The sequence below is a fragment of the Bombina bombina genome, chromosome 5 (genome assembly GCF_027579735.1).
Source record: "Bombina bombina isolate aBomBom1 chromosome 5, aBomBom1.pri, whole genome shotgun sequence".
Taxonomy (NCBI): Eukaryota; Metazoa; Chordata; class Amphibia; order Anura; family Bombinatoridae; genus Bombina; species Bombina bombina.
In genome coordinates this window covers 1,009,046,563-1,009,069,703 of record NC_069503.1, presented here as the reverse complement: position 1 = coordinate 1,009,069,703, position 23,141 = coordinate 1,009,046,563, and the positions used below count along the sequence as shown (strand labels likewise).

The 23,141-nt window shown below is 37.2% G+C and overlaps 1 protein-coding gene across 2 annotated transcripts in view; it reads left to right on the top strand.

Moving 5' to 3' along the window:
- The first annotated feature begins 16,670 nt into the window (after positions 1 to 16,670).
- The window catches only part of YWHAZ (tyrosine 3-monooxygenase/tryptophan 5-monooxygenase activation protein zeta), a 50,890-nt gene continuing 44,419 nt past the window's right edge, over positions 16,671 to 23,141 (top strand). Inside the window, exon 1 of one of the 2 annotated variants that reach the window (XM_053715254.1) lies at positions 16,671 to 16,819. The gene's annotated coding sequence lies outside the window, so the exon portion shown is untranslated. Of the gene's footprint in view, positions 16,849 to 23,141 lie in introns of both variants that reach the window. The other variant, XM_053715253.1, reaches the window with a different exon arrangement.

The window sequence follows — 23,141 nt, the reverse complement described above, 5'->3', positions numbered from 1 at the left end:
AGTAACAGCAGACTAAACACCTCCTAAGAGAAAGACAATTGTGGTAATATAAACACAATATTGGTAGATGGCATAAAACCAAAATACCTCCTAAAGGAAAGAGAATTGTATATGGTTAATAACAGACAAATGATAAATAATGGTTAATATATACAGGGAGTGCAGAATTATTAGGCAAGTTGTATTTTTGAGGATTAATTTTATTATTGAACAACAACCATGTTCTCAATGAACCCAAAAAACTCATTAATATCAAAGCTGAATAGTTTTGGAAGTAGTTTTTAGTTTGTTTTTAGTTATAGCTATTTTAGGGGGATATCTGTGTGTGCAGGTGACTATTACTGTGCATAATTATTAGGCAACTTAACAAAAAACAAATATATACCCATTTCAATTATTTATTTTTACCAGTGAAACCAATATAACATCTCAACATTCACAAATATACATTTCTGACATTCAAAAACAAAACAAAAACAAATCAGTGACCAATATAGCCACCTTTCTTTGCAAGGACACTCAAAAGCCTGCCATCCATGGATTCTGTCAGTGTTTTGATCTGTTCACCATCAACATTGCGTGCAGCAGCAACCACAGCCTCCCAGACACTGTTCAGAGAGGTGTACTGTTTTCCCTCCTTGTAAATCTCACATTTAATGATGGACCACAGGTTCTCAATGGGGTTCAGATCAGGTGAACAAGGAGGCCATGTCATTAGATTTTCTTCTTTATACCCTTTCTTGCCAGCCACGCTGTGGAGTACTTGGACGCGTGTGATGGAGCATTGTCCTGCATGAAAATCATGTTTTTCTTGAAGGATGCAGACTTCTTCCTGTACCACTGCTTGAAGAAGGTGTCTTCCAGAAACTGGCAGTAGGACTGGGAGTTGAACTTGACTCCATCCTCAACCCGAAAAGGCCCCACAAGCTCATCTTTGATGATACCAGCCCAAACCAGTACTCCACCTCCACCTTGCTGGCGTCTGAGTCGGACTGGAGCTCTCTTCCCTTTACCAATCCAGCCACGGGCCCATCCATCTGGCCCATCAAGACTCACTCTCATTTCATCAGTCCATAAAACCTTAGAAAAATCAGTCTTGAGATATTTCTTGGCCCAGTCTTGACGTTTCAGCTTGTGTGTCTTGTTGAGTGGTGGTCGTCTTTCAGCCTTTCTTACCTTGGCCATGTCTCTGAGTATTGCACACCTTGTGCTTTTGGGCATTCCAGTGATGTTGCAGCTCTGAAATATGGCCAAACTGGTGACAAGTGGCATCTTGGCAGCTGCACGCTTGACTTTTCTCAGTTCATGGGCAGTTATTTTGCGCCTTGGTTTTTCCACACGCTTCTTGCGACCCTGTTGACTATTTTGAATGAAACGCTTGATTGTTCGATGATCACGCTTCAGAAGCTTTGCAATTTTAAGAGTGCTGCATCCCTCTGCAAGATATCTCACTATTTTTGACTTTTCTGAGCCTGTCAAGTCCTTCTTTTGACCCATTTTGCCAAAGGAAAGGAAGTTGCCTAATAATTATGCACACCTGATATAGGGTGTTGATGTCATTAGACCACACCCCTTCTCATTACAGAGATGCACATCACCTAATATGCTTAATTGGTAGTAGGCTTTTGAGCCTATACAGCTTGGAGTAAGACAACATGCATAAAGAGGATGATGTAGTCAAAATACTCATTTGCCTAATAATTCTGCACTCCCTGTAGATCAGTCTCTGAAAAACAGCATTCACAATGGTGTATAAAATGATGAGTCCAATGTACTGTGTAGCAAACTTGTAGAGATAAGCAGTACTCAAAGTGGTATGATCTCTAATAGTGATGATGGAAAGTCACTAAGATGAGAAATAGGCAGCTATCTGTGGAGATCCAGGCCGGGATCCAAAGCAGCAATCTACAAAGACAAGAAGAAACAGAAGCGCCACATGGCCCAATATTGTCTGGTCCAGAGGATAAATAAATGTATGTATACAATGTAAACTCACATTTATAATAGCACCTCAAATAGTGCTATAACGGCAGTCTGGGATTTCTTACAGTCACCCAGTAGACCAATCTTCGGTAAGGATATGATGTCTAGATGAACAACATAAAAGGACAAAGGTGCCTATATGGCCTAGAATTATTTTGACACAGGTGGATCAGTGTAAATGGAAAGGTACTCACATTTGTTGTAGCATCTCCTTTGATGCTATAGAGACAGGATGGGATCAATATGGTCACCCACCAGACTTAAACAAAGGCCTGCTGGATACCAGGGAAGTCCAAGAACCACCAATGATACAGTAGGAAGCCCAAGTAAGGGGACTCCTCTCACCAAAAGGATATGTAGCGGCAGAAAAAAGGTGATAGCAAGTGTTCCAATAAAATAAATGTATTAAAAATGGTAAAAACAAAGCTACACATTTCTCAGCTCAAGTCTGTTTCATCAGGCTTAATAAAAACATTTGTGAACACTTGCTATATATACACATAATATCCAATTAATGTTAATTACAATCACATGATTTCAGGAGGAGCCTAAGATACACTAATGGCCCTATTGGTCGTACAAAATAAGAGTCTTATCCAATGTGATAAGAGTAGTATTTCTTCTACCAATCAGGTATCCTGTCAATAAACCTCTCATTAATAAATAAAACATTTGGTTACTCATAGGATACATTTCAATAACTACACTAGCCATATATAGAGGACACATACATTGTATTATTCCTTGTGCTATATGAGTAAATAGTAGACAATAATAAATCTGATAGTCACTCACAAGTGTATATCTATACAGACAATCCCATGTGGTTATCCATAACAATTGCTCACCCACAATCACATACATTTAAAAGCTGACATTCACATCTCAGACTAATACATTTCTACAATTCTAATTCACAACATTCACATAACATGAAGATCGATTTGGAACAAGTGAAAAAAAGACAAACAACAAACCTTAATAGATCGTGTTTACATTCTAAATAGCCACTAGATGAATATGCAGAATCTACTGACATGTAAAGCTGCTGCCAGATCAGTGTAATCATGTTTAATTGTTTGGCGTGTTGATGTTCTCACTGCGCATGTCCGACCGGACATGTTATTGGAAATCAAATACTCGTGTTTTATGCACTTATAATAATGCATCTGTAGTAGGGGCATGAGATGGATAGATTTAATGAAACATACATCAAGAGAAGACTTACATGTTTGCAATTGATTTCAAAAAATGTCGCTGTGTAGCCACTCAACTCCCTCTAAGTTTTATTTACTGATGTTCCGAGATATTGACATCGTGAGCCCATTGGCTCTACTATTTCAGTCAGAGCTCTGCGATTTGTTCAAGTAGAAACTGGGCGTTTAGAAGGGCGGGCCCAAATGACCGAACAGCTCAGTGTGCTGACATATGCCGACATCGGCATCTGGCAGATCTCCCACAGTGTAGTACTAAAAAAATGGATTATCATATACAAGTAATAAATAGGTGACAATAGCATGCGCAATATAACCTCCCTGCAAACATAACATCTATAGGACCATCAGCAATGGCGCCATCCACAAGTCACCCAACTAAAATCTGTCAGCACTAGACAGCTAACCGTCCCTGTCACACAGACAATATGTGGTAGTAAAATTTAATGAAAATTAGATTTCGAACAGGATTGAGTACAAGGCATAGTGTAGTGTGCAACATTTACACGTCACCCAACTAAAAGCTGTCAGCACTAAACAGCTAGCCGTCCCTTTCACACAGACACTAGGTAGTAATTAAATTTAATGATAATTAGATTTCAAACAGGATTGAATACAAGGCATAATGCGATGTACAAATGATAATATTAATATTAGGACATAATGTCCTATTCTAAATTATCAGATATGATGTGATGGGGTAATATGTGGTTGAGATATAATATAAATATATATGAACATAGTCATATATATATAATAAATAAAAATTGTGTTCAAAAATAGAGGATTAAAAATTAAGATTTAATATATATTTTTGCATCAGGATATTTATATAGTGGCAATGTGATATACTTGTGATCACCTGAAAAGCAACCATAAGGCTGTGTATAATATATAAAAAAATGATAGATAATATCATACACATAATATATTGTAATAACTAATAATGTAGTGGATTTTAAAGCTAAATTGTACTATATTCTATAAAAGTTAGTTGTTGGTACTGTCTATTTTGACTAATATATCTAATATCTAATAACTATTATTAGTGGTATATGTAACATATACAAAGATAGTGTAATGTTGAATGATAGGAGTGTGATATAGATAATAATAGGATATTGTGGTGATATAGTGACACATATAGGGATTAATGTGAGGAAAGGGATATGTGATCTACTTATATAAGGTATAAATAATAATTTAATTAGTGGGAATTATATGTGGAATATATGTCAGTAAGTAAAAGTCTAGTTGGTGTCCCATGATCTCATAGATCAAAAGCAGCTAAATCCACACATTCATTGAGGCCATCAGGGGCTAGTGTATGTAATTTATGGATCCAAAAGGTCTCTCTACGGCGTAAGGTCAACATGGGATTGTGACTATTCCGAGGTATCTGTTCAATAGGTAATATGGAGAGTGATTTTGAGCTACCCTTGTGTGAATATGCACAATGTCTAGATAGACTATGTTTCAAAAACTTTCTTTTAATATTGTACACATGTTCCGCCCACCGTCTTTTGATAGTGCGCCCCGTACGGCCCACATATTGGACCCCACAAGTGCAACTTATCAAATATACTACATATGTGGATTCACATGACATCCTTTTGTTGATTTTAAATTGTTCACCTGTTTGGTTAGAGATAAAGACATTGGTTCCACTTTTCACTACCTTACACATATTGCATCTAGACTTTAGGCATTTGAATATGCCAAATTTGGGCAAAAAATTGCCCAAAAAGAACCTATCTAGACCCATATATTGTTGGGGGTCCCTAGTTTTATCTCTAACAATTTTGCTGGGAGCTAATTTGTTTTTTAGGGTAGGGGCCCTCCTATATACAACACGTGGCTTGGAGGAGATATGGTTTTTAAGGAAAGGGTCATCGCAGATGATAGGCCAGTGTTTATTGATAATTCGCTAAATTTCCCTAAATTGGTTACTATAACCCGTTATGAATAAGGGTGTTTTGAGTGTATCAGAAGACGCTGGTTCCATTTCTTTAGTGACCTTATTGTCCTTTTTATTATTTGTAAAGTATTTGTTTCTGTCGTCATTTAGTGCTCTAAGATATCCATTTTGCACTAGGTCTATCGGATAACCCTTTTCCAAAAATCTATCTTTAAAGGGCCATAATATCCAAATGTTTAAACACTTGAAAGTGATGCAGCATAGCTGTAAAAAGCTCACTAGAAAATATCTCCTGAACATCTCTATGTAAAAAAGAAAGATATTTTACCTCAAAAGTTCCTCAGAAGCCACCTCCCATTGTAAAGGATTTCTAAGCAGCATTTTAGTGTGTCTGTCCTAGGACAGCAGAAGGGATGAGCATTGTGCACTCTCATATTATTTCACCAATCAGGTAAAGGAAGTTTACTATGAAATCTCATGAGAGTTAAGTCAAATCTCATGAGATCACAGTAAAAGAGTTCATGACCTCAGCACTGCTGATGCTGATTGGCTGCTGTTCATTTCTTCATTTTTTTTTAATTTTTTTACCTGCAGCTGGGAGCAGCTGAGTATAACTTTTTACACAGAACTTACTCTGCTGAGCTGAGGAGATTGTGAGGTAAAATATCTTCCTTTTTTTCATAGAGATGCTCAGGTGATATTTTCCTGTCAGCTTTTTACAGTTATACTGCATCAGTTTCAAGTGATTTAGCATATGAGTATTATGTCCCTTTAACTATAGTAGATTGTCTTATATATCCTTCTATAGTACTGCAGTTCCGCCTAATGCGTTTAAACTGCTCATATGGCACATTCTTCTTCCAACTGCAGTAGTGATTACTCTTAAAGTTGAGGAAACTATTGCAATCTACTTTTTTTGAAATAGGTCTCAGACATTATAGTACCATTGTCTGAAAAATAAAGTGTCAGGTCTAAATATTCTATCTTTGTTGGTTGGATGTTACTAGTGAATTCAAGGTCAAAATCATTAGTATTTAAAGATGATGAATAAGATAGGGCCTCCTCATATGTACACTCAAAGATAAAGATGAGATCATCAATGTAGCGGCCATAGAACACCAGACTCGCACCCATAGGAGACCCATAAACGTGGGTCTCCTCAAATTTGCCCATATATAAATTGGCAAAACTGGGTGCGAATCTGGTGCCCATGGCCGTACCTTTGGTCTGAAGATAGTATTGTCCCTGATACATAAAATAGTTGTGGTGTAATATAAAGCGAATTAAATCGATGATGAACAATTGTTGTTTTAAAGGCATATATATCAGTCTCCAAATATGATTGGATCACTGTCAGACCCTTATCGTGGGGGATATTCGAATATTATGAGCTCACATCGCTCGTTATCCACCAAAGATAGGACTCCTTTTACATATTACCCCATCACATCATATCTGATAATTTAGAATAGGACATTATGTCCTAATATTAATATTATCATTTGTACATCGCATTATGCCTTGTATTCAATCCTGTTTGAAATCTAATTATCATTAAATTTAATTACTACCTAGTGTCTGTGTGAAAGGGATGGCTAGCTGTTTAGTGCTGACAGCTTTTAGTTGGGTGACGTGTAAATGTTGCACACTACACTATGCCTTGTACTCAATCCTGTTCGAAATCTAATTTTCATTAAATTTTACTACCACATATTGTCTGTGTGACAGGGACGGTTAGCTGTCTAGTGCTGACAGATTTTAGTTGGGTGACTTGTGGATGGCGCCATTGCTGATGGTCCTATAGATGTTATGTTTGCAGGGAGGTTATATTGCGCATGCTATTGTCACCTATTTATTACTTGTATATGATCATCCATTTTTTAGTACTACACTGTGGGAGATCTGCCAGATGCTGATGTCGGCATACGTCAGCACACTGAGCTGCTCGGTCATTTGGGCCCGCCCTTCTAAACGCCCAGTTTCTACTTGAACAAATCACAGAGCTCTGACTGAAATAGTAGAGCCAATGGGCTCACGATGTCAATATCTCGGAACATCAGTAAATAAAACTTAGAGGGAGTTGAGTTGCTACATAGCGACATTTTTTTAAATCAATTGCAAACATGTAAGTCTTCTCTTTATGTATGTTTCATTAAATCTATCCATCTCATGCCCCTACTACAGATGCATTATTATAAGCGCATAAAACACGAGTATTTGATTTCTAATAACATGTCCGGTCGGACATGCGTAGTGAGAACATCAACACGCCAAACAATTAAACATGATTACACTGATCTGGCAGCAGCTTTACATGTCAGTAGATTCCGCATATTCATCTAGTGGCTATTTAGAATGTAAACACGATCTATTAAGGTTTGTTGTTTGTCTTTTTTTCACTTGTTCCAAATCGATCTTCATGTTATGTGAATGCTGTGAATTAGAATTGTAGAAACGTATTAGTCTGAGATGTGAATGTCAGCTTTTAAATGTATGTGATTGTGGGTGAGCAATTGTTATGGATAACCACATGGGATTGTCTGTATACACAGCTAGATATACACTTGTGAGTGACTATCAGATTTATTATTGTCTACTATTTACTCATATAGCACAAGGAATAATACAATGTATGTGTCCTCTATATATGGCTAGTGTAGTTATTGAAATGTATCCTATGAGTAACCAAATGTTTTATTTATTAATGAGAGGTTTGTTGACAGGATATCTGATTGGTAGAATATATACTACTCTTATCACATTGGATAAGACTCTTATTTTGTATGACCAATAGGGCCATTAGTGCATCTTAGGCTCCTCCTGAAATCATGTGATTGTAATTAACATTAATTGGATATTATGTGTATATATAGCAAGTGTTCACAAATGTTTTTATTAAGCCTGATGAAACAGCCTTGAGCTGAGAAACGCGTAGCTTTGTTTTTACCATTTTTAATAAATTTATTTTATTGGAACACTTGCTATCACCTTTTTTCTGCCGCTACATATCCTTTTGGTGAGAGGAGTCCCCTTACTTGGGCTTCCTACTGTATCATTGGTGGTTCTTGGACTTCCCTGGTATCCAGCAGGCCTTTGTTTAAGTCTGGTGGGTGACCATATTGATCCCATCCTGTCTCTATAGCATCAAAAGTGATGCTACAACAAATGTGAATACCTTTCCATTTACACTGATCCACCTGTGTCAAAACAATACTAGGCCATATAGGCACCTTTGTCCTTTTATGTTGTTCATCTAGACATCATATCCTTACCGAAGATTGGTCTACTGGGTGACTGTAAGAAATCCCAGACTACCGTTATAGCACTATTTGAGGTGCTATTACAAATGTGAGTTTACATTGTATACATACATTTATTTATCCTCTGGACCAGACAATATTGTATTTAGTGTGTCATTTATTATTTCAATTTCTAGATCTAGAAAAATATTTTTTTCTTGACTTATTGTATTAGTGAATTTCAAGCCTATGGTATTCTTATTCATATCTAACAAAAACTTTCTAGGTCGGTTTGTTCTCCACGTCACACTATTAAGATGTCATCAATGTATCTTTTATATAGCACAAGGTTTGCGCCAAGTTCATGGTTATGGATAAAATCTCTTTCCCATTCTCCCATAAATACATTTGCATAACTTGGCACAAACCTCGTGCCCATGGCTGTGCCTGTGGTCTGTAAATAAAACCTTCCATTAAAAAAGAAATAGTTTTGATTTAAAATGAAAGAAATACCTTTTAAGATAAATTTAGATTGATCATTATGTAATTTTTTATCGTTATTTAAAAAATTCTCTATTGCCTTTAAACCACATTCATGTTTAATACATGTGTAAAGTGATGAAACGTCACTAGTCACTAGATGGTAATTATTTTTCCATTCAATGTTTTCTAAAATGTGTAGTACATCTGTGATATCTTTTAAGTGAGATGGTAGAACTTTGACATATTTTTGTAAAAATGTATCGATATATTCCGAAAGGTTACATGTCAGGGAGCCGATCCCAGAAATGATCGGTCTTCCTGAAGGGTTTTCAATGTCTTTATGTATTTTGGGAAGATAATAGAAAATGGGTATTTTGGGGTATTTTGGAGAAAGATGGTTAAATTATTTACTGTTTTTAATGCTCTTTTCCTTTGCTGTATTAAGTAATTGATTTAATCTCTCTATAGTTTAGTCGGATCTGATCTTAAGACACTATAAGTTGTTGTGTCATCAAGTAATCTGTTTGCTTCATTTAAATATTTTACTCTATCTAAAATCACTACTCCCCCTTTATCTGCTTGTTTGATTACAATGTCTTTATTATTTTTTAGGCATTGTAATGCTTGTTTTTCTTTTAAAGACATATTGTGTTTTATATGGTGTTTATATTTGAGGTTTTGTATATTCTTATGAACTAGCTGTTCAAATAGTTCTAGATTACTCCCTCTTTCATATTTAGGGTAAAACTTAGATTTCTCTCTAAAATTTGTATGTATGAAGCTAGGGGCGTGATCTGGATTTGTTAATAAATCTGTTGTAGGTCTATAGTTTCTCTCTATGGGGTTATTTATGAAATATTTCTTAACAGTCAGTTTCCTGAAAAACTGGCTTACATTGATGTGTGTTTGAAACGTATGCATTCTTATTGACGGTGCAAATGATAAACCTCTGTTGAGGATATTTATTTCTTCTTTATTTAGGGTTGAACTGCTTAGGTTAAAGATACCCTTTGATGCTACTTGGTTCTCTTGTAATCCCATACTCTTCCCTCTTCCTCTACACCCTCTCTTTGTCTTTTTTTTACTTCTTTGAGGCAGCATTGTTTCCTTTTCTATTCTTAGTCCTATTCCTGATGTTCCCGGGTCTAATGGGCCCTGGGATAAAAAATGGTAATCATTTCTAGTATTATCTTTTTGATTATGGTTTTGTAGGCTATATATAATCTCTATTGGTACCCTCCATGTGACCTATCATATGGCATTGTTTGATATGTTCTTTTCGGGAAATCCCAATCACGATCATATCTATTCTCATTTCTATACTATTGGTTTGGTGTTCTGTGACGGTAGTTATTATTATTGTAATGTCTATTATTACTATTATAGTTACCATAATTTTATTGTTATAATGAGTATTATCGTAATTTCTTTTATAATAGGTAATATTGTAGTTATTTTTAGGGTACGATATCTCGGTGTTGGTATTTCTATCTCTTTTATATTGAACTCTTCTGCAATTTCCTCTATTAGTTCTATTAGTATGTTGGGGTGTATAAATTGCAGGGTCATGCCACAGCTAACAAAGATTGGTTTCGAAGATGGTTTGTTTTTAACCCAACGGAACAGGAGTAAGGTACCTTACATATTTTAAACTGCCAGATTCTAGCGGTTTGAGTTTTCTACCAACGCTTATTTTTTGTACCCCATGTTTTTTTGTTTTTTTTTTAATAATTTTTATTGAGGGTTTTTCAAAATGACATCGTAAAATCATGACATAAACGTAATACAAAACATGGTAGTGATTGTTTTAACAACAATATGACAGGGAAAGAAAACATAATATGAATGTCAAAACATATCTGAAACCCTCCTTTTATATTTTTTATAGAATACTGTGTGTAGCTATTATTCCGGGCTATAGTGGTGAAAGATGCTCTAGAGGAGCACTGTAGCTACTAGAGAGACCCAATTTGTCATTTGATTGAATGCTTCTTATTCTCAAGGATAGGGTCATGATATCAAGAACCAAAGAAGGAGCGAGGGGGGAAAATAGGGAAATGTCAGCGGGTAAGCACCGCTTATACAAATGATTTTTCTATGTATTTAAATTATTACGTGCTTAAGTTATTTGATGAAAGTACTAGGGATATCAATGTAGTTAGCTATGGTCGTCACTAATGGGGGGGGGGCGGGAGACCATGGAAAAGTTAAATTAATGGCATATGTCAAGACTGATGTGGTGTCGTGCGGCACACAACTAGGATAAAGAATATTCATATAGTAATACAGTCATACTATGCTAGTTATATTTCGTTCCTTAAACTTTTATAGATTAACCTTTTCAGTAGTGTAACTTATGGTCTAATACTAACCATCTAGAGAATCAGTGTAACATAGTACAATACCAGGGTCATCTGGGCCTCAGGCCACCATATAAGCATGAATTGTGTTTATGAAGCACAATAACCAACATGTTAAAAGGTGTGAAGGCAAAGGATGTTAATCTATATGCACCCATAAATGCGTAAGAACTTGGAAGTAAACCCTGAAGCAGCCAATAAAACTAATAGGGCTGCTAATAATTAGGAAATTAAGCTAGATCCAGTAGTACCCCTTACATACAAAACATTAAACCTGAGTAATAAAATTATGGATTGTCAAACACGTTGACAATTGGCATCCAAAACATGCAGATGAACCTATTGCATATATGATCCACATTAGTGCGAACAGAAGGGCAGCATTTTTCAGAGCCCAGACCACGTGTTGACTGTAATATTGGGTGGTAAGCTAGGGCAAAAATATCTATTGAATACTTGGGTATATAGTATAACAAGTGAGAATACACTTTCAACCGTGAAAATTAAGTTGTCACTACTCTAATATGGCCTTATTCATATATGTAAATAGCATAACAAAATATCATGAATCTCTAATGTGAAAACATAACTAATATAGGCTAAGAAACCTACCTGGGTATGACATATTTATTATTCTACACTAGCTAAGCCTGTAATTTAACTGACCCATTCAAATAAACAAGTGCTTAATACCAAGTTAAAGTAGTAACGCTGCAGCAATAAAAATTGCATGCAGCTAGGCAATATAAGCGGCATTGGTTAGGCTTAGATTAGTGAAAATCATAGGAGTCATTACTTTTCACTAGTTGCAGTGATGTGTCCTGCTATTATAAAACTGCTAATTGCATCTTATCTAATAGACGTTACAAACATTAAGGACATGTAACACAAATAATAGAAAATACCCTGAATGCTTTACATGAGTGCATGGTAACTGTGGAATTGGGTGGTAGGCCAGGGCATAAAAATGTATTGAGTACTTGGATATATAGTATAATAGGGGAGAATAAGCTTTCCACTGTGAAAACTGAATTGTCACTACTCTAATGTGGCCTTATTCATATTAGTAACTAGCCTAGCAAAACACCATGTAACACTGATGCGAAAATATAACTAATGTAGGCTAAGGAGCATACCTGGGTAAGACATAATTATTATGCTATACAAGCTGAGCCTGTATTTTAACTAACCCAGCCAGATAAACAAGTGCCTATTACTGAGAGTCAAATTAGCAACACTGCAGCAACATAAGAGGATCAAGGTGAATGCATACATAAAACATAAACTAACCCCACAGTAAGGTGCCATTCAGTGGTTATGCTACAACTCTTAAGCAGGAGCCACAGAACCCAGTGTAGGGACTAGTAGGTATATCTATTAAATATACATAAAACCTTAGAAAAAAATATCTAGTGATTATTGTTAGTGCATGTAGACTTACTAGCATTAGCATAAATATAAACGGTTGAATTCCTGCCTATTCCCACTCAGATAGGGCATATTCCTGTATAATAGCTAAGTACTGACCACTAAATAATATAAGATAAGATAAGGCCAGTGTGGGCAATCTGAATTATAAGCTTGCAATGTTATATGAACCCAGGTTTCAAGACAATAGTGAATGATAAATCCAACAACATTACATTTGTACGTTTGAGCAGGCAAGCTTAAACAAAGATATAACTATAACATAGCAGGACATGCATAGTGAATTGGGGAGTGTAAATCCAGCTTCTAAGGGCACAGATGTGTAATAAAAGGAGATATCCAATTTTTAGAGTTACCAAGAAAAAATAGTCAACAGCAAAGTAAGATATCAGAACGTTCCACTAAACCTAGTTCAGTCAGTGAGGAGTAAATTATTTATATGTCCAATAGGGCTGCTGACAAATTAAGTATATATACCGTTCTGCAAGGGGTTGACCGGAATGTGATCTTTAGCCAACACCACTTCTACAGAGACCATCCATCTCGGTAAGAATATGAGAGGGGACTCTGCGGTGTGAATACTGAACAAGCACGCTGATGAGAAGGATAGCACACAAGCCTGACAGCTGCTCAGAGGGGTCAGCGTTGCTAGGGAGAGGGTTAACGAAGTAGCCTGATCTCCGTTGAGCTGGAATGAGGTGATTGATGTAGGAGCCAAATCGCGTTTCAGAACCACCTTGCGCAGCTTTTCTCCGCTCAGCTCCCGGTTCAGCTGAGAGCTGCACTGGATCAATGGGCTTTGTGAGATCGGCAAGGTACAGATCATGTGACTCACTATCGTGAGTGTCCCCATTTACCAGTGTCATCCTTTTTCTCAATTGCCAAGTAGTAGCGGGGTATATACTTGTAGGTGATAGTGTCCCCCCATTTAACTCAGAAACCTTTGGCAATAATGATGCCTGTTGTGTACGTGCGGTGCGGCAGTACTGCTCTGATAGAATCTCCCATACCTTATGATCGGCCGCATGATTGTTCATCTCCACACCTCTGGCTTCTGCTGCTCTCAGTGTTCTCAGCTGAGGAGGTGTTCGTTCGCCGCATGGGCTGCCAGAAAAAGCGTTCCCCTCTGTCAGAATGTAGATCACTGCAGGTGGCATGCATTTCATCGCCATATGGTGAGGCCGTGAGCGGCTCGTAGTTTGCTGCACATTTAGTTTACTTCTCTGATGGGTCTCAGATTTTTCAGACAGCTTTGTCCGGTTGAGGAGAGGGAGCTGACTTTGGGATCTAGCGGGCATTAACGAGTGTTTTGGTCCATCTATGGAGAGTCCTGGTATTGTACCGCCATCTTGCATGCCATGTGAGGTGGAGACAGTGTTGGATAATTGCGCCAGAAGTAAGCTCAGTTCTGAGTAGTGGTCTTCCAAAAGCTCACAGATGGTCTCTTCAAAGTGATGCAGAGCAGCATCCATGGCCATGTCACAGTTATTGTAGGGAATATGCTTTGTAGTAGCAATATGAAGTCGAGATCATATAAGCACAGCAGGCATTATAGGCCAAAACAATTCAGGTTGCTTAAAAAGTTTCAAAATCAGCAAATAGTGGGTTTTTGCTCCGGAGGATATTCCAAAATATAGTTATCTCCTATCACTGGAGTTTTCAGCCGTGTAGCTTTCTATAAAGTTAGTTAAATACCCATTATTGAAAAGTTTAAACTAGAGAGCTCCCAGCACACACGTCTGTTCCCTTTGCTGGCAAGCTCCGCCCCCCCCCCATGTTTTTTTTATATATAGGGAGACGTCCCTATAATCCATATTTTATGTTTCATTGTATATTTTATATGTGATTTATATCGTATTTCGTCAAATAAGTCTGAATCATCTTAGACACATCACCTAGCTGACTTATTAAACTTATTTATGAGTATTTTGGAGTCACTCTGATAATCACCTATGCATATAATTATTATTTGATTATACAGCACTAACACACAAGTGTTCCAATTTTTAGCTTTCACCATTATAGGCTATAAATATTTAATTCTTTATTATTATTTACATTTCATTTACACATTTCACTTCCGATTTTCATTTTATGTAGTTTATATTCAAGCTATTTCTTAGCACCAGATATCTTTTGCATTAACTATTTAGGTGCTATATTAAGTAAGGTTGGTATACCAATTCAAATATTTCTAAAGATTCATATATTGTTATTTTTCTATTTTACTAAATGTCTCCACCTTTCTTCTGGTTTTTATTTTTATATATAGAAAGATATAATCTTTTAAAAATGTTAGTTCCCCTTCTTCCATTAAAGGGACACTGAACCCAATTGTTTTCTTTTGTAATTCAGAAAGAGAATGCAATTTTAAGCAACTTTCTAATTTACTCCTATTATCAATTTGTCTTCTTCTCTTGCTATCATTATTTGAAAAAGAAGGTATCTACGCTTTTGGTTTCAGTACTCTGGACAGCACTTTTTTATTGGTGGGTGAATTTATCCACCAATCAGCAAGGACAACCCAGGTTGTTCACCAAAAATGGGCCGGCATCTAAACTTACATTCTTGCATTTCAAATAAAGATACCAAGAGAATGAAGAAAATTTGATAATAGGAGTAAATTAGAAAGTTGCTTAAAATTTCATGCTCAATCTGAATCACGAAAGAAATTTTTTGGGTACAGTGTCCCTTTAACTTAAACATTTTTTTTGTGCAAAATAAGAATTTATTTTTTTGATAGGCATCACTTTCTACAACCCACATAACCCAGAGGTGTCTGGGTAAAGCTCAGTTTACTCGGATAAAGCCGGATGTTCCATGTTTTTCGGTTAATCTAAGAACAGCGATCTGCCGTAAAATTAGCCGCATAGGCAAAAAGCTAGGCGGAGCTAAGGATCTAAGCGTTCTGATCCGCTGTTAGTGCACTAAAATCACAGCGCAGTGGTAGCTTTATCCAGAAGCATTTGAGTAATCCTAAAATCTCACATCGGGCTTTACCCACAGCCGCTGGGTAATGTCCATTTTACCTGGGTAATCCTAGGCTTACCCGGATATCTGACTTTACCCATAACACACATATATATATATATATATATATATATATATAATTAAATCATAAAACCTCATATTGTTGTCCTAAATGCTTTACTGAACAATGTTATCTCCACATTGAGCAAAAGCTCCAAGATTTCATTTTTTTTCTTATATGGTAGTTGATTTCTATTGCTTTTCTCCATAGTGCTTATGGAGAACTTTAGTGCACACATCTGAAGAACTTGTTCACTCTAGGCACAAAAAAAATTATGAGTAACTGGACTATTTAATAAGGCGTTCAATAGATAATGACTGTGGAAATCTAGTTTTCTTTCTTGGCGCTCCTATGCGCCTACACGAACCACATAGGTGAATTTTACAGTCAAACTAGCCAAGTTGTAGGTGCAATTTAGTTAATGTTAAATAGGGGCATTAAATTGTGTGGGCACTTTGAGGTGCACAAATAGAACTTCAATGATATATTTTGCTCAAAATGTGATAGAATAAAGGAGTCTGTGCAGGTGAAGAAGCAGCTGCAGCAAAAAAAAAAAAATACAAAACTGTAGAACAGCAACAACATTCAATACGTTTCATAGAGCTATGCTCTTTTTGTGCTTGTATTACTTATTGTGCATCCCGCAGGCACAAGGTCTCAATTATTGTTGCCGTTTAGGCATAACGTCGGCATGCGGGTTTTCACACCAGCCTGACTAGAACATGTCAAGCACCAGCACCCAAGCTCTGTCACCAACGGCATTTACAGTGACTGTTCTTTGCTGCTTCATCCTCATCCAACCCCACCTCGTACAACATGAATTGGCTCAACCAGTGACACTTCAGCCAGAGGTACGTCACTGTCTACCTCACGGGCACGAGCACCCCACCCTCCAAACCATGCCTGACTCTATCTCGCGCATAGGCGCGCCTCCGTAGCCAGAAGTTGAGGGGAGGGTGAATTGTAGCGACCCAAGCGGGCGGTTATTATGCCACCCAGTCAGCGGTTGCTATGACAGCGGTTGACGTCACCCCCGGCCCCTGCTCAGCGATTGGAGGAAACCCCGTGGATCGGTTAGAGCTTTCAGCGCTTGGAGGAGATCGTACTCTCCCAGCGGCACTTAGCTAGCTACACTCACTCACCTCATCCCGGGAACCCATCAGGTGCGCTCCGTTCTCTTCTTCTAACACAGGTACCTAAAGTACACATTATATGGGCATATTAGGCGGCTATAGGTGGGGGAGCATGGGCCGGCCAGGGAAATGGCGGGGAGGAAACGCTTGTCTCTCCGCTTTGTCAAGGGAGGGGGACCATCCTTGTGGGGGCTGGGAATTCCCTGCAGTTTCTCGCCCTTATTGTATGTGACATAGTTGTCTTATACTTTGCTGCCATTGCACATTGCTGCTCATTTGTAGCTAAGAAAGAGATTGGGAGGCGCCTCCCTCTCATCATCTTCCCTTTTGCTTCTTTTGCAAGCCTTATATGGACGCTTTATGCGTTTGCTTGTGTGAAAAAATCAGATTCTGACTTACTGTGTGTAATAAAATGTCTCGTGCTCTTTTGTACCATCGCTTTTCTTGTCGGGAACGCCACCATTACAGCTATGTGACAGTGTAATATGGGCGTATAACAGGCATTAAATAGAGGTGTATTCCGGAGCCTCTAGAAGAGGCGGCTGCACAGTAGTGCAGAATCCTCTGCCAGCTATTGTATTAACACCAAATGTATTGTAGAGCACTGTGTCCTGAGGGTCATAGCTGTATTGTATGTTCCTCGTCATTTTTGGCAGTCAGGGGGTTATTCACACATTGCAGTGCACTTTTTGTGGCTCGGTGTTGAAGCTCTATTGCATGTCCCCTCCCCCATTTTGCATTGATGCAACAAAAAAAAAAAAGAAATCTGCAGGCATTGCAGCACAGGTGAGGCCGCCTCCTTCTCCCCCCCTCCCTTCTGAGTCCCCGGGGAGGAAGGGAAGGGAGGTGTCTCTAGTGCGCTCATCCTCGGCTGGGTCAGTGGCTGGGGGACAAGGTGACAGTGGCCATGTTATAGTGAAGGATGTCAGTCTTTGTGATTTGGTGGATGCACCCACATTACTTGATAAGAAACCAGCAGTTTATAATGCTGGCAATTCATGGAATAACACAGTATAATGTATTTTATATCAATCGCACAGAGACTACATCTGCACACTAAAGAGACCATTGATTGTGATGCTACTAGAAATCTGATGTTACTGGCTCTTCCAGTGATAGAGTTAAGGTCACTGTGACCTCTTTGTTTCCAGCATTATTTATAGTTTTTGATTAACGACCTCTGGATAAAAATAGGCCAGTTGTTTCACATTGTAACCTGAGTATTTAATACAATTTATATCACTCCTATTTGTAGACACTGTGCTATCAAGCTGATCAATATAAACCCATTATATGAGGATATTAAATGTATTTAGTGAATTAAATTGCTATTTGTGTTTAACAAAATGTTGATATTCAGGGCCATGGCCTAAAGGTAATTTAGGCTCCTTTTTGCTTCCTAATTGTCTTTAATCCAGAAAGAAATAATGCACATGGTGCACACCAGAATGGTATACACGATTTCTCCTTGTATGAAACAAGTGCTATGATTTGATATTGTAAATAAGTATAATTCAATTAGGTGAACATGAAAATTATTCATAGAAAGTGGGTTCTTTGAAATGTTTCACATATATTGGTCAGAGTGGATTTTTTCCCAGTTGTAGGATCTGGGGAAACTGAAACCTTTGTGAAATTAACATGCTATCTAAACTTTTAAATAATTCTTTATACAGAACTACAAAATAACTATTTATAAAGTGAGCTTTGTTTGTGCTGTGAAGGGAAACAATGTTGCTAAATGGAAAAAAACAGTGGAGGACAGTTGATAAATGAACTGCTCATCATTCTCTCTTTGGTTAACTTCAGTTAGGAATAACCACAAATATTTCAGCTAAGTTAGCAAAAAATAAAAATGTGTGTGATATTTGTCCCTTTCAGATTTTATAGTCTTGATATTATTGGGTACATTATGGCCATGATTAATACATTATCTTTAAGGAGCTAAGCAAGTTTTTGTGTAGAAGTCTAATCTAGACTATTCCAAAAAGTTAGGATCCATGCCCCAGGATTTGTCAAGCCCTACATTAATGGATTAGACTGTGGTCCCCTTGTACTTCAAAGGACATAGTTCATTCATAATTTTACAACCTTGTATAATGCTTTGCAGTGTTGCAGGTCAAACTATCATACAACAACACTGTGTTACTCTCCTCTCTACATATTTCTGGTGGTCACATTACTACAATTTCATTGTGAAATACATATTGTGATGAGATTTTTAAAGCACGAGAAACTGCTTTACAGTGTGGGATTAAATTGTATCCCAAATTGTTTTCCTGGATTTCAAGTACTTAATTTGAATATGAAATTTATTGTTTAAATATGCTAAGTAAATTCTAGCTTTTTTTTTTTTTTTTTTATTCAAACAAAACTGGTTATAAATCACAAGCCCTTTTGCAAAATGTTTAATCTCAGTTTTATGCTAAAATGCTATTAAGGTTTAGAGAAGTATTTCTGCCTTGCTACTGTAACAGCCCCCTCCCATTCTAAAATTAACAAGCTGCATGATCATAGCTGAAATTATAGGTGGAGTGAATCTTGATAAAGCTTTATTCTTGATGGATTGCTTGGCAGGCACCATTAGCAGGGGTACCCACCCTTCCTATAAAACTAGGGTGTAAAAGGACTGTCTGGCATAAAGTTGTCTCTCTCCATTCTCTCTCACGAGTAGCCAGAAACATTGCAAACAGGTAACACAAGCAGATCAGGGCGAGGCCCTGTCTCAGACTGCTTTTTTACATCCTGCCCTCCCCCACATTTCATCGCGTGGTGAGCAGGCTAGCTACATCTCATTCTTCCTTTAAATTTAAACAGTATACTGTAGTCTGAGAAAATCCTCACCTTTTTGTTAATTTTCAGTTTTCATATTCAGTAGATTGTTGTGTCATAGAAAATTAGGAAAAAGCAAGCATTTTCTTTTTTACTTAATGTAGGTGCTAGCAGTTTAGATGAATAAACTAAATCAATTTCTTCCCTTAAGCATTTTTAAGGAGTCTCTTTAGATTACCACTGCATGGCTTTCACTCAGGGTGTGGTTTTGACTCTTGTTCATACATGTGTAACTCATGGCTGCTGGCTATTTTAACTCCTGTTCTGCCAGATATTCAGAAGGTCTGCATGGAAAGTTGATTGACATGTTAACTCATTTATTGAATTTTATTAGTCAGTGGACAAACAAACTTTGTGTGTAAAAGTTTTAAATGGTATGTCAGTGTCCTGCTATTGTAGAAGGGTCATACAAGGCTTATTTTCTATGGTGTTTGGCAAGGGCCAAAATCTTTTCTTACTAAGCCTTTTGCTGCTGGTAAGAGGCATTAATGCATTGAAATCCCTGCTAATGTGAACGTCACTTTCTCATCCATTCTTATGGAATTATATGCCTTTATTATTATAACAGGTTTTTGTCTTCTGGCATGGTCATGGTATCTCAAGGAATTACAGTTAAGTGAAATAATGTGTAAGCTCTCTATTGCTCTGAATGCATTTGATAGTAAAGCCTTTAGGAAATTAATTAAAAATGCTGCATCGTAAAACAAAGGGCATGGCATACAATGCACCCTGTGTTCCTGGCAGAATCTAGAACATTACTGTGAAATCATTTTTTTGGCATCTTCAAATTGTTGCTTATCTTGAAACAAGGTAAAACCATTTTCAGATGACCTTTGGGTACATGTTGGTATTGGCTAGAAATGTTTATTTCCAACAACATCCATATAGGGTTCTTACTTCATCCTATGTTTGAAAATCACTAGAAAAAAAAAATCATTAAATATTGTAAATAAAGCTTTTATTTTTGTATCTCCAAAAGTTTAGTAAATAGTCTTTTTTACATTCCAATCTCAAAGTGTATATGTGGTAAACCAATTGTGCAATACCTGCATTTTATTTTGCTCACTTTCCTGTTATTTTAAAGGGACAGTGCACGCCAACATCTTCTGCCCTTTTAGTTTGTTTACAATTATTATTAAATTGTTTACAAATTAGCTAATTTACCTTCATTTTTGCATTTGAAATGGCTGTTTTTGACCGTGGTTTCCCCACTTGCACAGAACACATCAAAACTTTTGGCTATGGAAAAGTTGTAAAGGTCTGTTTTTTTTTTGTAATAAAAGAGCACTAGACAGTGGCTTATGCTTAACAGAAATCATTGCAATATATATTCATTTTAAATGGCTTTTGCCTTTTTTTATTTCTTGTTTAAAACTTAATTTGTGCAGTGTCCGTTACTTCCTGTCACAGTCCTACAAGGGCCTCTGCAGGAAGACATTTATAGCTTGATGTCAAAACACTTCTTAATAAGTAACATGAGCTGATTTAATATTAAATGAATACTAGATAAACTGAGCCAGATTTGCTCATGCTCAGAACAGGCAGAATGCAACATGTCTGCTCCCTTATTTAGCTGTAGGCATTGACAATGTGCTCATTTTGCAAGATATCGTGTAACTTGGTTTTTACACAATCTTTCTTTTTATGTTTACTTTGATTTGGATATTTGTTTTTACTAAAGGAGCACTGTTAACGGGACATGATACACTTTTTTGTGAGCCAACAGTTTGAACTGTTCTCCAATCAGTGCTCTAGCCATACGGCTTTTTTTTTTCTCCCTTAACTAGGGTGCCGATTGGAGACTATATATTTCAAACCGTTAACTCACGGCTAGATTAAAAAGTAAGTTGCAGTGCATCTTCATTAGATGTGATCAATTAAAGTCCCTGTAACATATTGCTTAGATTTCAGACCTGATTTTAAAAACTTAAAGGACCAGTCAACACGGTATATTTGCATAATCAACAAATGCAAGATAAGATAATGCAATAGCACTTAGTCAGAACTTCAAATAGTAAGTTTTTTTTTTTTTTTTTTTTTTTTTTATAATTTTAATTTGTCTATTTCCACTCCCCCTGTACCATGTGACAGCCATCTGACAATCACAAATGCATATACGCTTTTTCTGTGAATTCTCGCACATGCTCAGTAGGAGCTGGTGACTCAACGGTTAAATATAAAAAGACTACACTTGTACTTGCGTTAATGGAAGTAAATTGGAAAGTTGTTTAAAATTGCATGCTCTATCTGAATGATGAAAGTTTAATTTTGACTTAAGTGTCCCTTTAAGTTTACCTTCACTTCAACCCTTTGAGTGCTAAGCACTTTCCCACCTGGGTGCTAAGCTGTTTTAAGGTTTTAAGTCCCCAAGACTTACACTGTTGGAAAGGTTAGGAGATTACCTTTCCAACGGTGGGTCTTGGGGGTCTGTCGCTGCTTAGATGACTGAGATACAGGCTTCTCAGCAGCATGCCGCCTTTTCCTATACTTAACATTGTCATTTTTAAATCAAGTTGCGCAGTGAAGTCATTGCGCGTGACGTCACCGCGCATAATGTGAAGCCCCAGCGATGCCTGTCACTATACAGGCCGTTCGCTGGGGTAGGAGCGAGTGGGAGCCCCAGATCTCTCTCAAGGTGGGAGAGTGCTAGCGACAGCTCTGAGCTGTCGTTAGCACCTGAGTGGGAAGGAAACTCTGACGGCTCAGAGCCGTCGTTGGCACTGAAATGGTTAAAGGAACACCCCATTACTACCCAATTTTTCACTGCCAGCATTCTTATATTAAAGACAGTATACATCAATATTCATTTAACTGCATGCAATAGACACTGATATAAAAATCCAGTATGCAATTTTTTAAAAACTTAGCTCACAATTTAGCACTGTTGATGAGGTTAGGCTGGAACACCCACTGAAAGGGTCTGAGAGCAAGACCATTCCCTGCATATGAAAAGACCCATTATATACAGATGTATACAAACAACAAATTGCTTCTAACACTTTGGGGCTTAGTTAGGAATCTGAAAATCAGCACAATGTTTTAAAGAAAATAAGCAAAACTATACATTTTTACAAAAACATCCCCAGGTGGGCTATATAAATGGATAATCTACAAAACATGCAAAGAAAAATCTAGTCTACAATGTCCCTTTAATGTATTTTATAACCTCTAAATCTCTACCTGTTTCTAAGTCCCTGCAGGTTGCCTCTTATCGTATTTGTGCATTTTATTAGCTTTTCACAGCCAGTGCTAGTTCATATGTGCCATAGAGATACCATTGTGCTCACTCCTGTGGAGAATGGTTATACAAGAACCAGCACTAATTGGTTAAAATGCAAGTATGTAAAAAGCACTGCAATAAGGGGGTACATTTGCAGAGGCTTACTATTAGATAGTTCATCCATGGAGGTAAATAGTATATTGATATTACAGTATTGGTTATGCAAAACTGGGAAATGGGTAATAAAGGGATTATCTTTTTAAACGGTAAAAGTTTTCAAGTAGACTGCCCTTTTTTTTT